Source organism: Staurois parvus, unplaced genomic scaffold (assembly GCF_062004578.1).
Source record: "Staurois parvus isolate SC_StPar_1 unplaced genomic scaffold, SC_StPar_1.0 ptg000102l, whole genome shotgun sequence".
NCBI lineage: Eukaryota > Metazoa > Chordata > Amphibia > Anura > Ranidae > Staurois > Staurois parvus.
The window spans coordinates 1,907,936-1,925,631 of NW_028317898.1; the positions used below are offsets into that span (position 1 = coordinate 1,907,936).

Here is a 17,696-nt window from a genome sequence, read left to right on the forward strand (position 1 = left end):
GCCCCTGGGTAGTTAGCGATAGACCAGGAGAGCTCTGTTGCCTACCAACCCATCGCTGTGCAGTTGACAACGGAAATGACACAAACCGCTAGAATCCAATCATATTTGTTGTTTGCAGCCACCTTTACTTATTACATCATTTATATTACCTTTTTGTTGGCTTTTAGTGCATTGGTATTTTCACAATGTATACATATATATAGGTGGTCGCAGGATACATATGATACAATACATTCCTCTATTATGATAAACGTAACCAGATGATGAAATTAAAAAGATCACCTTTCCAACATTCACATACATAGACAAGGACTAATCCAGAGCTATTTAAACCATCCCTTTAGTAAAGTATTAATGAACAACACTTTGCAATAAACTAGTTTGGCAAGTCAAAGCAAGTGATTCTCCAGAAGGAATGTAATAGGATAATGAAGAAAGAAAAAAGAAAACAAAAGTATCCTTGTATGTATCTGGACACTACATAAATCAATGTGGCTACTACATTGATCAAAATGGCTTTTAAATGTGCTAAGACACATGAAAAGCAGCATTTGTAACAATTAAAGCATTTACGCCAAAAAGATAGATACACAGTGTGATCAGGAAAAACAAAAGTTCAAGATTTTAACTATTTCCATGCTATTTCCTACTTTAGCTTCCTATGTCACCTGCTCATTAGGCTAAGACCATGATGATACAACAAAGTTCTTTTCCCATATTCTCACATCTATCCCCTTCCAAGTGCAAAAAAGTGGTAGAATGACAGATGCTGACAGACTTCAGATGCTTATATTAGCAGCAATTTATGGTTTGGTTTTCATGCATATATATTTTATGTCCATGAATAATTTTCTTCTTTTAGCAAAGGTAAATGCAAAATTTAGCATAATAATTTTATACTTACCAGTTTTCATCCAGAAGCTTTTTTTTGCGTGCTTACCAGCCTAATCTTAAAGAATAAGTTCACCTTTGATAACATGTTACACCCATTATCAGGGTGTAACATGTACTATGGTATGATCAGACTGGCCTCTGCTGCCCGCTTTGACAGCTAGCGGGGGATCTTCTCCTCCCTCGCTAGCTGTCAAATTTTAAAAAACGTGGCCGAGCGGGGCTCCGCCTGCCCGGCCACATCATTCGTTCACAGTCCTCTGTGAATGACAGACTACAAGCCCCAAAAACATTAGCTACTGTCCACTTGTAGTTCTCGAACCACCAAGGCGCTGTGGTAGTTTATTCATTCTTCCTGTCAGCATATCTGCTTGCTCGTACATACCGTGCGGGCAAGCAGATATATTGAAAGATCTGCATTGCTGGTGCAATGCTTTCAGGCTCCTGCAGACAAAAATAATAAATGCATAATTTTTTACCTGCAGAAAAATGTTTTTTTTTTTTTTTACTAAAAAGGTGAACTTATCCTTTTGTTGACGCAAGTTTACAGACCTCAAAAACTCTAGCTCAAGTTACAAACAGAAGACTGAGCCAAATGAGTAATTCCTTAAATATAGCAAGTCCCCATCGTACGAACATTCAAGTTGAGAACATTCACAGATCAGAACGGACCTCGCATTACGACATTTGTAGATGTGAACTCGCGGAAGTAGCTCACATGTCTGCCAGACATTGTCACAGCTGCACATTGTTACAGTTGTGCGATAGTGTACTGTACAGAGCCCAGGATGTCCGGAAGCAAGAGGAAAAGCAGTGGTGATGTTGAGGGGACAGCTAGGAAGCGCAAAGCAATAACCATAGAAACATAAGTGAAAATTGAGAAATTGGACCGAGTGAAAAGATGGTAGACATTGCTCGTTCTTATAACCTGAATCATTCAACCATTGGCACAATTCTAAAAAACAAGGACAAGATCATGGAACATGTGAAGTCTGCTGTGCCTATAAAGTCAACAATAATATCCAAAAAGCGTGGTAAAGTGATAGAGATGAAGAAACTTCTCAGTGTGTGGATGCAGAATCAGCGTCGAGTCCCACTCAGCTTAATGCTTATTCAAGAAGAAGCTAAATCCCTGTTTGAAGACTTGAAGAAAAAAATTAGGTGAACAGTGTGCATCTTTTACTGCCAGCAATGGATGGATTAACAGATTCAAGACTAGAGCCAACCCTCACAACAGAAAAGTGGTAAGGCTGCGAGTGCAGCTACCATAGCCGAAGAATTTCCAGCAACACTTAGAGAAATTGGGTGCTTATTTACCCCCACAGGTTTTTAACGTCAATTAATCAGGACTGTACTGGAAGAGGATGCCAGAAAGATTACCTTTCCAACATTCACCTGAAGCTACATCAGTAAAGAGGAAAAGGTGATGCCAGACTTCAAAGCAGCAAAAGGACAGACTTACGCTATTGTTTGGTGGGAATGCTTCCAGTGATATGAAACTACAGCCTCTCTTAGTTTACCATTCAGAGAGCCCAAGAGCCCTCAAAAAACATAGCCAAGGGCTCTCTACCTGTTGTGTGGAAGAGTAACTCCAAAGCCTGGGGTACATAGGCCATTTTCCAGGACTGGTTTTTCCACCACTTTATCTCAGAGATAGAGAAATATTGTTTGGAGAAAGATAGAGAAATATTGTTAGGAGAAAAATAACTCATTCAACATTCTTTTGCTGCTTGACAATGCACCATGTCACCCCCAATTCATGGATGACTTGCATCCCAACGTCAAAGTAGTGCATCTGCCACCGAATACTACGGCTCTCATCCAACCTATGGACCAAGGAGTTATTGGGATTGTCAAGAAATATTATTTACGGAACACTTTTGGTCCGGCAGTGAAGGCTATTGATGAAACAGGAACATCCTTACGACAATTTTGGAAGGACTATAACATCTACAAGGCCATAAAAACCATTAGCTTGGAGTGAGGTTTCGGCTTCCACCATGAATGGGGTTTGGAAGAACCTTTGCCCACAGTTTGTTCATGAAATTCATAGACTTGAGAAGATGGGTAAGGGGTCCAAAGAGGTCTTCAACAACTTAGTGACCCTTAGCATGAGCTGGAGCTAGATCTGCAAGAAGACGACTTCATTGAACTTGCAGTGCAACATGAGGAGCTTACTAATGAGGACCTGATTGAATTAGAGGTCCAGTAAAAAGACGAAGAGAGCCAAGAGGAGGATGTAACAGAAAAATCAAGGAGATTAACAACACAGGAAATGGAAAGTGGATTTCCTTTACTTGAAGAGGCACTGTTAGTTTTTGAGGCACAGGACCCCAACATAGAACAAAACACAAAGGTTGCAGCAGCCATTCAGAATGCCATCCAGTGTTACAGAGTCATCTATGACGAGAAAAAAAGAGCTACTACTAAGACATCACTGGGTCATTTTTTTTTCCAGAGGGTAGACAGAATTGAATCCATCAAAAAACATGAGTCATCAACATCAGGTATGAGTGAAATTCCATCTTGCCTTCCATCTCCTATTGCTGATGATCCTTCAGCACAATCAACATCAGGTATGGGCCAAATTCCAACTTGCCCTCCATCTCCTATTGCTGATGATCCTTCAGCTCCACCATCTCCAACCTACCCTCCCTCCTCCAATTAGTAACGCTCTTCCACTATATGCCAGTTGTGGTACAGGCAACTATAAAAGCAAAACCTTTAAAGTTGTACTGTACCCTTTTAAGGAAACTGTAAAAGTAAAAATATTTTATTTACAGTTGTACTGCACCATTTTAACCACTTGCCCTCCAGAGGATTTACCCTCCTTCATGACTAGGCCATTTTTTGAGTTACGGCGCCGTGTTACTTTAACGGACAATTGCGCGGTCATGCAAAGTTGCACCCGAATGAAATTTACGTCCTTTTTTTCCTCACAAATTGAGCTCTCTTTCAGTGGTATTTGACCGTCTGTGTTTTTTATTTTTTGTGCTATAAGCTAAAAAAACTATTTTGAGAAAATAAAACAATATTTTGAACTTTTTGCTATTAAAACATGTCCAGTAAAAATTGTATAATATATAATTTCGTCATAAAGTTAGGCCAAACTGTATTCTGTTACATGACTTTGCTAAAAAAAAAATCCCAATACGTGTAAATTAAATTGGTTTACGTGAAAGTTAAAGCGCTTACAAATTGCGTTATAGATAATAGGATTTTTTTTTTCTACTAGTAATGGTGGCGATCAGCGACTTTTAGCGGGACTGCGGCGGACATTGGCACGGGGGGGGGGGGGGGGGGGAACTAGCTTGGTGTCACTAACACCAATATAGTGATCAGTGCTAAAAAGGAAAAAAAAAAAAAAAAGCACTGACACTGTACTAATGACACCGGGCAGGAAGGGATTAATGTAAGGGGCAATCAAAGTGTTAACTGTGTGCTAGGAGTGTTTTACTAGGGGGCGGTGTTCTTCACTGCAAGCACACTGATCAGGATGGCTGTACTGTGCACAGCCATCCCGAGCAGCGTGCTCGAGCTGACAGGGAGGAAGATTGTTTGTAAACAAAACAATCTTCCTCCACGTCAGAGATGCTCTGTTATCAGCGGGTGCCAGCGGGTAATTATTGCCCGGGACCTGGCGATTGATATTCGCGGTCGCGAATGGCGGCGTGGGTAGGGCATGCGCACCCCTTACCTGGAGATGCAGAATGACATATATATATATTATATATATATATATATATATATATATATATATATATATATATACACACACACACACACACGTGATCCTGCGCACAGGTGTCACCCTGTAGCAGTATATCTGCTATAAGGAGGTCCTAAAAGCGGTTAAGGTAACTGTAAAAGTAAAAATAGTTTATTCACTGTAATTTTGTGTGTGTTTGGTTTTTTAATGCTTTACGTTGTATACATTTGTGTTAAAGGCATATAAGACTCACTTTGTCAGACTTACGAACAAATCCAATTTACAAATGTTCTCCCAGAACAGAACTCGTTCCTAAGCCAGGGACTTACTGTACTTCCCTCTTTGCTCTGTACACCTCTGTTTTGAGAGATGAAAAGCAATCTTATAGAGAACAAAAATTGCTTCTGCTGTGATCTGAAAATCTATAATGCTCTGTAGTACCAGCGTACAGCATCTTTTTAATGGGCATTTGTAAAATAAATATTTTATATGCATTATAAAAATTAAACATAGTATTTGTTTCTCTTTACATCACCGGATATTGCACAGAAAGTGTTTTTCTCAATTTAAAAAAAATAAATTGTAATAGCCACTACATATGTTTTTTAAACCAGGAAGAATTATACATAAACTGGGTGACTTCTGCTATGTCACCAATTGCTAACAAATGCAAGCTTTGAGCATTTGGTATAAGTGTGTATTGGCTCAACTTAGGAATGCACAGTAAGCATTGTGAGGACAGAGTCAATGTTCATGAGAATGCTGCTCATCATTACACAAGCAGTGAAAAAAAATATGACTGACGCACTAGCCTCAGAAATCATGCCATTAGGAATTTCTTTATTTACAGGCTGAATGTTTATTTTCTCCACCAAACTGGCTTCTTTACAGTATGTGGGTGGTGGATTTAACTCACGAAAATACAACTACTTGGGGATTTGTTATTGCCTCATGTCAGGTTTGGTAGCACCATATGCATGAATGGTACGTATATAGCACATATTACAACACCGGGCAGTTCTACAGAACATTATCTTCACAAAGACATCCACAAATTCCATTGCTATCTCCTGAGACTGCAGCTCACATCCTCCTGCTAACATTTTCCTTAACAAGTTGGCAAATGTAGCGCTTTTCCAGAAAGACAAGAGTTGGAAACAAGTCAGAAGAAACATGTTAAATTTAACACCGTCAAGCTTTATATTTCCACCCATTAAAATCAACGTCCATCACTACATTTACTTCTAAATAGTTTGCCTGTAATCAAGACAGAAAAAATAATAATGGACATGGATAATTGACAGAACTGATAATTTTTTCTTAAACTGAAAATTGCGTAAATGTTTTTAGCATGTTGCAAAGTGATGTGGGCCAATGTTATTTTGAGAGAGCCCCAGTCTTGTGAACAGAAACTGCGGCTGCCTAGTAGACCCTGACAGCCCTAGTCAGATCCAGGCAATGTAGGACCATTTCCTTGTCATATTTTGGGGTATGACAAAGGGAAGGACAATGCCATCATTAATGTAGACAGAAGAGATTAACTTAGGTAGAAGAAAGGTTTTGGCTATAAATACACCTTGATTTATATCAGCTACTCCCTGAAGAAAAGCTTTACTTAGGGATTGCGACTTGCATGAGCTGAATTTTTCTGCTCTGAACAAAATCGAAATAAGTCAGAAATACCTCTATTCTTCAGGATGTGGGTTTAACAGCAGAATGAAATAGGGGGAACAGGAGGTCTTGGGCCTGTAAGTCTGGTCTATTCAGAAAAGGCCAAGGCTCAGATGCCAGAATTCTGAGTATATCTGTGTACCTTATGCTCCTGGGCCAATTTGGTGTGATGAGAATCAGTGGAACCATTTCCTTCTCTATATGCAGCAGTCAAGGAAAGATCTTCATCAGAGGGAAAGCATAAACCAATCTGAGTCCAAAGAATCACCAGAGCATCTACTGCGAAGGTTAGAGGATCCCTGGGTCTTGGCCACAATTTTTTTCAGCTTGTTTGTAAACCTGGAGATCAGGATATCTACCATCTGGTTTGCCCCAGCTCCCACAGATTTGGAAAGATCTCTAGGTACAGAGATCACTCCCCCTGGGTGCTAAGATGTGGACAGCCAAGAGAGTGGGAATGTGGGTTTCCGCACAGGGGAGTATAAGACCAGTTTCTTTTAGAGCAGCTTAACTGTTGACTGCCTTGATTGTTTGCGTGGGTTACTGCCGTTGCATTGTCTGACTCTACCCTGTCTGGGTGACCTTGCAGGAGGGAGGTCCAATGTTTCAGAGATAATCTGATGGCTCTCATTTCCAGAATGTTGATGGGAAGAAACTTTCCACTCTTGTGGAGACCAGGTCCCCTAGACAGGCAAATAAAAAAATCTGCACCAGCCCAAAAGGCTGCCATTCGTTGTCACCACCTTCCATGAGAAGGAAATACTTTCTCCAATTCCAGGACAAGACTGTAGATCCATCAAATCAGGAAAACCCTTGGTTGGACTGAATTATTGGGGGATCCAAGGACTGAATTTGCTTTTTTCCAGGTCATGAGTATGTTAGATTTCAAGATGTCTGGAGTAAAACTGGGCATGCCTTGAAGGAGGCTACCATCAAGCCTGGAACCCTAATGCAGAAGCAACCTGAGGGGTTAGACTCAGGTGCTTTATGCAGTGTAAGGTCTGGAGGGGAGATTTTGGAAAATTGTTATCCAAGACAAAAGGTTTGAAGGAACTGAATCATCCTTTGGACATTGGGAGACGAGGTTGTGGCTAATAAGTCTTTCAGTAGGTGGTCAAAAGTAACATGTGACATGAATGGCCTGGGTCTGCAGAAAAACCAGAATCAGGCAAGCACTATTAAGAATATTCACTGTGCAGAGGAGAGTCTGAATTGTAGTGCTACATATTGGAATTGTTGATCTTCCATACCAAAAAACACAGAAAGAATTGATGTGTGGGGAAGATGGGGATATGTAGACAGTCATCTTGTTTATTTACTGATGCCAGAATCTATTTATTACAGGTACCTATATAGAGCCATCAATTTACACAGTGCTTTACATTATATTGTACATTCACATCAGTCCCTGCCCTCAGGGAGCCTACAATCTAAGGCCCCTAACTTATATTCACACATACTAGAGCCAATTTGGACAGGAACCAATTATCCTAACAGCATGTTTCTTGGAGTGTGGGAGGAAACCAGGGTAACCGGAGGAAACTTATGCAGGCACAGGGAGAATATGCAAACTCCAGGTAGGTAGTGCTGTGTTTGTGATTCGAACCAATGACCCTAGTGCTCTCCTAGTCAGAGAAGCAATGACACGTCTTATTGATTCCATCTAGTACTAAAAGAAATTGGTTTCAAGATTCGAGAAGTCCTGCATGGGGCAGATGCCCCCACTTGGTTTTGGGACTGAATAGGTATGAATGGAAAATGTTCTTCTGAAGAAACTGGTACAGCCACTCCTTGCCTTAAATTATTGCAAAATAGACCCAGATTGGTGCAAACACCAAAAGATGACTCCCAACTGTGAAGAGTGGGGGCGCCGCTTCATTGTAAAGAAGGCTTTTGTGAAGGCTTGGTGGACTTGATAATCTTTTCTTTGTGAGTAAAGGTGTTAAGCCTTGGCTTGGACGTTGACTTCTGAAGAATGGGAAAAGTTCCCTTTTGCTCAGTTAAGGTAGCAGCCGTAGGACTGGGATTTTTTCATTTATGGGATAGGAGTACCTTTCCCCCAGTGACTTCCTTGCTTAATTTTTCAAGGGAGTCCCCAATCAGGCATTCTTAAAAGACAAAAGCCGAAGACACTTCTTATAAGCAAGTTCAGCAGACCAAACTGTCACAAAATCCTGTTTGTATGCAGATAAATGACGTTTTAGAGATTAGACAAAATACATTTTCTAGAGAATTAACAATACAATAATTATGAGGGAACCAGCTGTGTTCATTCTAAGACAACAGGGTCCTCAAAGACAGGTTCCTGGTCTCTGTTCATTTGTCTTGTTCATTTAGCAATAGTCTGGCAAATACCATGGCAGCAATAACTGGCTGGAGAGCTAGACCTTTAAGAGAGTTTCCAAAGAATGCTTAGAAAAGGGAATATCCCCAACAGAAACTGTAGAGTGGTTATTGAGAACTGAAATGGCAATATCCTATAATGGAAAAGCCCAGCCTGGATACAGGAGCAGCTACAACCCAGTCGCCATGTTCCCATGGCTGTGTCTCTGGAGGATGGCAGCAGGAGTGCAGCAACATGTTGTGTGCGTTTTGGGCAGGCGGGAATGTTATCTGAGAGGCATGATGCAGTTACATTATCTCTCAGAGTCTAGATTGGAGAGATATTTTAAAATGCTCAAGCCAACAAACATTAGAAGCAAAATGCCAGGGGTTACCACACTGAAGTGAATTACTTCTAAATACTCTGCCAAAAACCCCCCAAAAAAATGTATAGTGTCCTGTGCACTCTGAAAAGTATTAATACAAGCCAAGAACCAGTGCCAATTAACAGGGAAAACCTTTCCTACCTTATCTATGACACTGGGTGTACGAGAGATCTAGGCTTCACCTGTTACAGTGTGCATACCCCTGAAGTGGTCCTTCTGGGTTTGGACAGAAAGGACACGGAAATGGATCATGGTCCAGGACCTGTAAAGCTCCCTGCGGCTAACTACTTATTTTTATTTTTTAAACAGCTAGCATGCTGCATTTACTGATGATTCAGTCTACTTTGCAGTGCAGTTTAACAAAATGCCCACGCTTACTGATAACGCACGACAGAAAAGGTGAAGGTGCCACAGCACAACTGGAAGCGAGCAGTGATGGGTAAAAGCTTTAAGAATACGTAAATCCAACATTTCATATTTTCCTGATATGCTGTACCATGTACTTATATGACAAAGTGTCCTGTTCTCTTTGTACTGGTTCCTTTGTGTGAAGTCCTTGGTGTTCTTGCCAGTCCCTCTGCTTTCCTATTAAAAACGGACTACACTAGGCATTAGAGCACAGCATGGTCAGTTCTCTAGATGTGCTGGGAACTTCGTGTGCTCTCCTCAAATGATCAGGTTTGTTCTAACCCCCTATATATACACATGCATACATATACACACACACGTAATTTAACTCTGGTGCTTTGTTCCTCTTCTATCAGTATGAAGCACTTCCGAAAAGTTTTCCTGTCACCAAGAGAAAAAAGGTGACGGGGTGGGATCTCCAGCACACAGTCTGATTGATAGCCTCAGCTTTATTCCGTGTGTTGTGTGAAGGTCCCTTTCCTCCAATTAGCTCTGTGAGCTCTCCTCATGGAACTCTGCAGCAAGCAATTTAGCTCCCTGACACCTGTTTTCTGAAAACGTATACATTCTGGACTTTGAACAGATGTAGAAAAGAGAATACAGCAGATAAACAGGTACAACTTATGGAGGAGGATTTGTTTCATTGCTGTGTATCACTTGAGGGCCAGTCACATCACCAGGTATATGTAAGGGTTTACAAACTTTTAGGAACCTAAAAGGTGTAAGTGTACATGCAGACTGGGGCACCTTAGAATTCTTTCCTGCAAATAGCTTGCAGACTAGACAGATAAGATTATTATTATACAGTATTTATATAGCGCTAAAAGGTTTGCTCAGCGCTGTACATTATAGTGGGGGACAGGACATGAGAAAATACAGTAACAAAACAAAACACGAGGGGGTCAAGGGCCCTGGTCTTTCAAGCTTACAATCTAGGACAGTGGTCGGCAAGCCGCGGCTCGCGAGCCACATGCGGCTCTTTACACGCTTTAATGCGGCTCTTGTGTGCCGGGCGCCCGCTCCCCTCCCTCCTCTCGGGCGGCAGGGACTCTGCAGCGTGATCCAAAAAAAAAAAAAAAAACAGCCAGGGCAGCACGCTCAAATGCTAGTGGCCAGTTTCGCTGCCACTCACATCCTGATAGCCAGTGATTGGCTGTCAGGATGTGTGTAGGCGGGGTAGCGTGACGAATGTGAGAGAAGCTAGGCTCCTCTCACAGTCCGCCCTGAAGACCGGAACGGCGCGGGAACACGGCGAGAGGAACGCACGGAGCAAAGGTAAGTGAATTGACACAGGGGGGACTTGGCTTACTACTTGCTACTTACTTACTACTACTATATGAGGGATGAATTAATATGGTGGATGAATTACTATGGGGGATGAATTACTATGGGGGATGAATTACTATAGGGTCTGAATTACTATATGGGGGATGAATTACTATATGAGGGATGAATTAATATGGGGGATGAATTACTATATGGGGGATGAAATACTATATGGAGGATGAATTACTATATGAGGGATGAATTAATATGGGGGATGAATTACTATATGGGGGATGAATTACTATGGGGGATGAATTACTATGGGGGATGAATTACTATATGGGGGATGAATTACTATATGGGGGATGAATTACTATATGAGGGATGAATTACTATGGGGGATGAATTACTATGGGGGATGAATTACTATATGGGGGATGAATTACTATATGGGGGATGAATTACTATAGGGGGGATGAATTGCTATAGGGGGGATGAATTACTATAGGGGGGATGAATTACTATAGGGGGGATGAATTACTATATGGGGGATGAATTACTATAAAAACTTATTGAAACTAAAAACAGTGTACCATCCTATGTATTTTCAGTTTTAAAAATGTGGCTCTCAAAATAAATTTCAATCGTGGTTTTGGCTCAGTTGAAAAAAAAGGTTGCCCACCACTGATCTAGGAGATATGGGACACTCTGGGAAGATATGACAGTTCACATCTTTTTAACCTCAAGCCTACCGGGCACTTATACCCCCTTCCTGCCCAGGCCAATTTCCAGCTGTCAGCGCTGTCACACTTTGAATGACAATTGCGCGGTCATGCAACACTACACCCATATGAAAGTTTTATAATTTTTTTGTGACAGAGCTTTATTTTGGTGGTTTTTAATCAACTCTGGGTTTTTTTATTTTTTCTTAAACCAAAAAGCACTGAAAATTTTGAAGAAAAAAAGTTTTTTTCTTCGTTTTAGTTATAAAATTTTGTAAATAAGTGATTTTTCTCCTTCACTGATGTGCGCTAATGAGGCTGCAGTGATGAGCATTGACAGGCATCACTGATGGGCACTGATAGGCAGCACTGACTGGTACTGAAAGGCAGCTCAGATGGGCACTGATACGTGGCATTGATGGGCACTGGTGAGCACTGACAGCTGGCACTGATGGACACTGACAGGTGGCACTGCTGGGGCTACACTGATCATCAGGGCACACTGATCATCAGTGCTCTGATGAACAGTGCAGATGTCCCCTCCGCGGAATGCCGATTACCGGCTCTCCTCTCCTCTCGAGTTGTCAGCGTGACAGCTTGTGAGGAGAGAAATGCCGATAACCGGCATTTCCCTGTTTACATGTGATCAGCTGTGATTGGACACAGCTGATCACATGACCAAGCGGACATCTTCGGCTCTTTCCGTGGACTGGTGATCCGCTGTGTGACACAGCGCACCGCCGGTTGCAAAGTTGCACGCTCCCTGAGCCACGCATGCGCGGTGAGAATGGGAGGACGTCATATGAACAAGAGAACCACCTTGTGCCCGTCATTGGACTATATGGTGGGCGGGAAGCGGTTAAGGGCTGTGTCGGCAGTCACAAGAGTAAGCATATATAACTTTATACACAGTAAAACACCTGCATAAAAAGTCGACATTGCAGGAGGCAGGATTTTAGTGCATAACTGCCTTCTGGGATCACACACTCAAAGAAGACATATCAAGTGCCCTGTACCCAGTATCAGCTACTAGGGGCAGACACTTGAGGTGAAAGTTTGCATGTATCTGTTTTCCTTCCTGGAGAAGACAATATCTTAACTGGATCCCGGGAGAGTATGTGAAATTTTTAATGAGAGGTATACTGTGACAGTAGTAAAACGGTGGGAAAAGTTTAGGACAAACTAAAAACCTCAGAGAGCAGTTAACTTGAATGCATATAGGCAGAAACACTGCTATAACTGCAAACATTGATATCAGAGCACATGTAGCACTCAAAAAGGAGTGGGGGGGGGGGGATTATAACACACAGGTATTTCAGATATGAACAAGGCCCTGGAACAGATATCTTTTTCATTTGATTGCAATACACAACTAAAGAATGGTATATGGTAAATACAGGTGTGTGTACTCAGCACAAAGTAATCAAAACTCTGCACTTCAATATCAACAGAATGGCTATCTACTAGGAATTGTCCCACTGCCCTTAAAAGAAAGCACCAACACTGAACTTTCAAAAGCTTTGTTGTGTATTTGGGCCAAGAACAAACTAGATTGTGTGTGAACAGATGTCAAAGAACAAGCTGACAAAAATATATCCAGAGTAGTGATGCAGACGTATTTTAAAATGTCTAACTGATGCACCTGACCCAAGGCATTCAATTTTTTTTGTAGGTTTATTCAACTAATGAGCTGTCTTTTTCAAGAACTGTTCCCAGTTTTCAGGTGGCTCATTTACCTTCTAGGGTCCCATGGAGCCACCTCTGTATGCAGGCACCAATGCAAAACTGATAGGGAGTGAGTGAGCAGTGGTCTCTTGGAAATAAGGGGCATGAAGTTTTGAGGAGGAGGTGGACAAGGAGAGGGATGATTTCTGAAAACACTAGCTCCCTGGCTGTCTTACTGATTTAATTGTTCCAACTATGGTCAAACTCAGAAAACTATGCAGATGAGGTGTTCTCACTTCACCCTGATGCTCCTGATCTGCATGCACATTTCTGGTGTTCATGTTCCAAAGTGCTTAGGAGGCTCCTAGCATTTTCAAAACATTAGAAATAGCTATTAGAATTTCTCTTAAGTTTTTTTTTTTATTTAATGCATACAGAAGGCACAGCTTCATGTCCCAACTATACTTTACTCAAAGCAGGCTCCTTGCCAGGAGAAGGACTCCAAGATAGCTTGTCACATGGATGGAGTTCTGAGAAGGGCAAGATGAGGTGAAAGGAACTTTGTGAATACTCTAGGAGCAGAGGATAGGCCAAATGGCTTTGCAACAAACTGGAAACGACTGACACTACAAAGTGCAGAAAATGCTTACAAGGTGGGTAAATGGGAATATGCAAAAAGGCAGCTTGGATGTCTATAAATGCTAGTTATTCCCTTGCTTAAGAGCATCAGTAACTGACCTTACAGATTCCAGGCAAAATTTTGGAACTTGAAGGTATTTGTTAAGGGATTTAAAGGCCAAGAATAAGAAACACCCTATGTTGGGCTTGAGTACAGTGAACATGTTTGAAAAGCATCCTTTTAACTTGTCTTGTCAAGCTACTGGCAGGATTGTCTCACAAACATATGAACACTGTGACCGTCACCCACAGTGGTCATATGATCAGGCAAACCCCCCCCCCCCCCCCCCCAGCATAAAAGTCCTGTAAAGGGACTCCAGGGCTGGGCAGGAAAGGGTTATTGTAGATACTACAGTAAGCATCATACTAGTGACAGAACTGGATCATCTGTCCAGTGCTTTGTATAAATGTACAGTATTACTCAACAATTTCATTTTCTAAATGTATAGACACTTCTGACAATATTACAGGGCTCAAGGAGAACATTGGTTCTGCCACTTTTAATATGTATAAAGTATGCATTTGTAATCACTCTTTAGGCAAGCGTTACCACGTGTACTATGGGCCGCTTTACTTGCTTAACAGTACTTTCATAGATCGCAGCCTTCCTTGATCTTGACATTATTCTGTCAAACTCCTTTTTGCATCTATGCATTCTATTTGTTTAGACTTTGATGAGGTCGCAGTTGAGAATTTAGATACGGTAAGTCTAAATGGCTTCACTATGGGGCTATATCCTATTACTTACCGTATTTTTCGCTCCATAAGACGCACCTGACCATAAGACGCACCTAGGTTTTAGAGGCAGAAAACAGGAAAAAAAAATTCTGAACTAATGGACTGCAGACACAGTACAGGAGATGACCAGAGACTGCGGACATAGTACAGGAGATGACCAGAGACTGCGGACACAGTACAGGAGATGACCAGAGACTGCGGACACAGTACAGGAGATGACCAGAGACTGCGGACACAGTACAGGAGATGACCAGAGACTGCGGTCACAGTGCAGGAGATGACCAGAGACTGCGGTCACAGTGCAGGAGATGACCAGAGACTGCGGACACAGTACAGGAGATGACCAGAGACTGCGGACACAGTACAGGAGATGACCAGAGACTGCGGACACAGTACAGGAGATGACCAGAGACTGCGGACACAGTACAGGAGATGACCAGAGACTGCGGACACAGTACAGGAGATGACCAGAGACTGCGGTCACAGTGCAGGAGATGACCAGAGACTGCGGACACAGTGCAGGAGATGACCAGAGACTGCGGACACAGTGCAGGAGATGACCAGAGACTGCGGACACAGTGCAGGAGATGACCAGAGACTGCGGACACAGTGCAGGAGATGACCAGAGACTGCGGACACAGTGCAGGAGATGACCAGAGACTGCGGACACAGTGCAGGAGATGACCAGAGACTGCGGACACAGTGCAGGAGATGACCAGAGACTGCGGACACAGCACGGAGATGACCAGAGACTGCGGACACAGCACGGGGATGACCAGAGACTGCGGACACAGCACGGGGATGACCAGAGACTGCGGACACAGCACAGGGATGACCAGAGACTGCGGACAGCACAGGGATGACCAGAGACTGCGGACAGCACAGGGATGACCAGAGACTGCGGACAGCACAGGGATGACCAGAGACTGCGGACAGCACAGGGATGACCAGAGACTGCGGACAGCACAGGGATGACCAGAGACTGCGGACAGCACAGGGATGACCAGAGACTGCGGACAGCACAGGGATGACCAGAGACTGCGGACAGCACAGGGATGACCAGAGACTGCGGACAGCACAGGGATGACCAGAGACTGCGGACAGCACAGGGATGACCAGAGACTGCGGACAGCACAGGGATGACCAGAGACTGCGGACAGCACAGGGATGACCAGAGACTGCGGACAGCACAGGGATGACCAGAGACTGCGGACAGCACAGGGATGACCAGAGACTGCGGACAGCACAGGGATGACCAGAGACTGCGGACAGCACAGGGATGACCAGAGACTGCGGACAGCACAGGGATGACCAGAGACTGCGGACAGCACAGGGATGACCAGAGACTGCGGACAGCACAGGGATGACCAGAGACTGCGGACAGCACAGGGATGACCAGAGACTGCGGACAGCACAGGGATGACCAGAGACTGCGGACAGCACAGGGATGACCAGAGACTGCGGACAGCACAGGGATGACCAGAGACTGCGGACAGCACAGGGATGACCAGAGACTGCGGACAGCACAGGGATGACCAGAGACTGCGGACAGCACAGGGATGACCAGAGACTGCGGACAGCACAGGGATGACCAGAGACTGCGGACAGCACAGGGATGACCAGAGACTGCGGACAGCACAGGGATGACCAGAGACTGTGGATAGTACAGGGGATGACTGCTGACCTTTGGGGAGGGGGGGGGAGCGGGTACCTGAATTTGACAGGTACCCGCTCCCACTTCCGCGGAGTTGTTCTTTCATCTTACCTGTTCCTCTATCCAGCCGCGCGCTGTCTTCCCGGCTTCTGTAATGGCGCTTGGCATGACAGCCGGGTGCCTAGTGCGCATGAGCGAGAAGCACTTGCGCTTTGTGATTGGTCCGGCGGCTTCTGGGATCTGCCATGTGTCCCAGGTGCCGCCTTACCATTCACAAAAAGCACCGCTTCCTGCTCATGCGCACTTGGCACCCGGCTGTCATGCCCACACTACAGAAGCCGGGAAGACCGCGCCGCTGGATAGAGGAACGGGTAAGATGAAAGAACAACTCCACGGAAGTGGGAGCGGGTATCTGTCAAATTCAGGTACCCGCTCCCCCCCCCTCCCCAAAGGTCAGCAGTCATCTCTATAAGGTCCCGCTGTAGAGCTGAGCGGCCGGCCCGGTATTCTGACACGGCGGCAGTGGAAATACCGGACCGGCCGCTCCATATGACGCACTGACATTTTCCCCCCTTTTTTGGGGGGAAAAAAAGTGCGTCTTATGGTGCGAAAAATACGGTACTAATGTATATCTAGGACAGAAAATGAAAGCATGTGTCCCTACTGGCACACTGACAGCAAAAACTGATAGCAACTTTAACCAGCGCTTTGTGCCTGTGTGCACTAAAATTAACTTTAGTGGGTTTTTTTCACTGAAAATACGCCCTTCTATAAACATGTGCGCTAATATCGTGACATGGCAAAATTGCAACTATAAAACTTTTCTACTTTAGGGTCTCCTTTAAGAAAATGTATGTTTGGGGGTTTAATCTTGAAGTATAAAATGTGCGTTTTAACGTGTGCAAAAATGGAAAAAATGGTTCTAGTAGAAAAGTTGTTAAACAATTCTCTGCTAAAGACAAAAACAAAAAAATATAAAAAAACATTAAAAAGTTTGAAACTTAGATAAAGTTACCACCCCTTAGATCACACAATATTTTCTATGTACAGCAGTGATCTATTACTTTGGCCTTTTGCCCATTTTGATGGGTGCTATTCCAGCTCCCACTTTTCAACCTGTGCCAGATTGCCACCATTTTTAGGAAAAAGATTCCTGCGTAAAGCTAAAAGACAATGTTTTAAGATTCAAATGCTGAACTCTAAAAAAAAAAAAAAAATAACACAAGTAATTCTAAATTGATATGCCATTACTATTTAGCATCTAATGCAATGAAATCCACTTTGCTCTTGCTACGCATTTACATTTTAAGGTTAAAGCTTTTTGAATGGTTTCATGACGTTCACAGTTTCATAATCTGGGAAAATCTGTCATACAAATAAAAGTGAAGGCCCACAGGGTGTAAAGATGTTTAAGTTCCCGGAGAGAGTTCTTTACACTACAAATTCCTGCTCAGACATGCTGCTAGTTAGTTACTAATACATGACCAGGTGCTTGGGTTTCCTGTACAACATAGGCTTGCTGGTCTTCTTTAGGAAGTCCTTGTAAAAGCTGAGCCTTCATAAAACAAGCACACTTAGGCATGGAT

General features: G+C 43.2%; 1 protein-coding gene across 2 annotated transcripts in view; it reads right to left on the reverse strand.

Moving 5' to 3' along the window:
* RYK (receptor like tyrosine kinase) overlaps positions 1 to 17,696 on the reverse strand; it is a 211,694-nt gene that overhangs the window by 19,749 nt on the left and 174,249 nt on the right. The gene's annotated exons all lie outside the window — the stretch shown is intronic.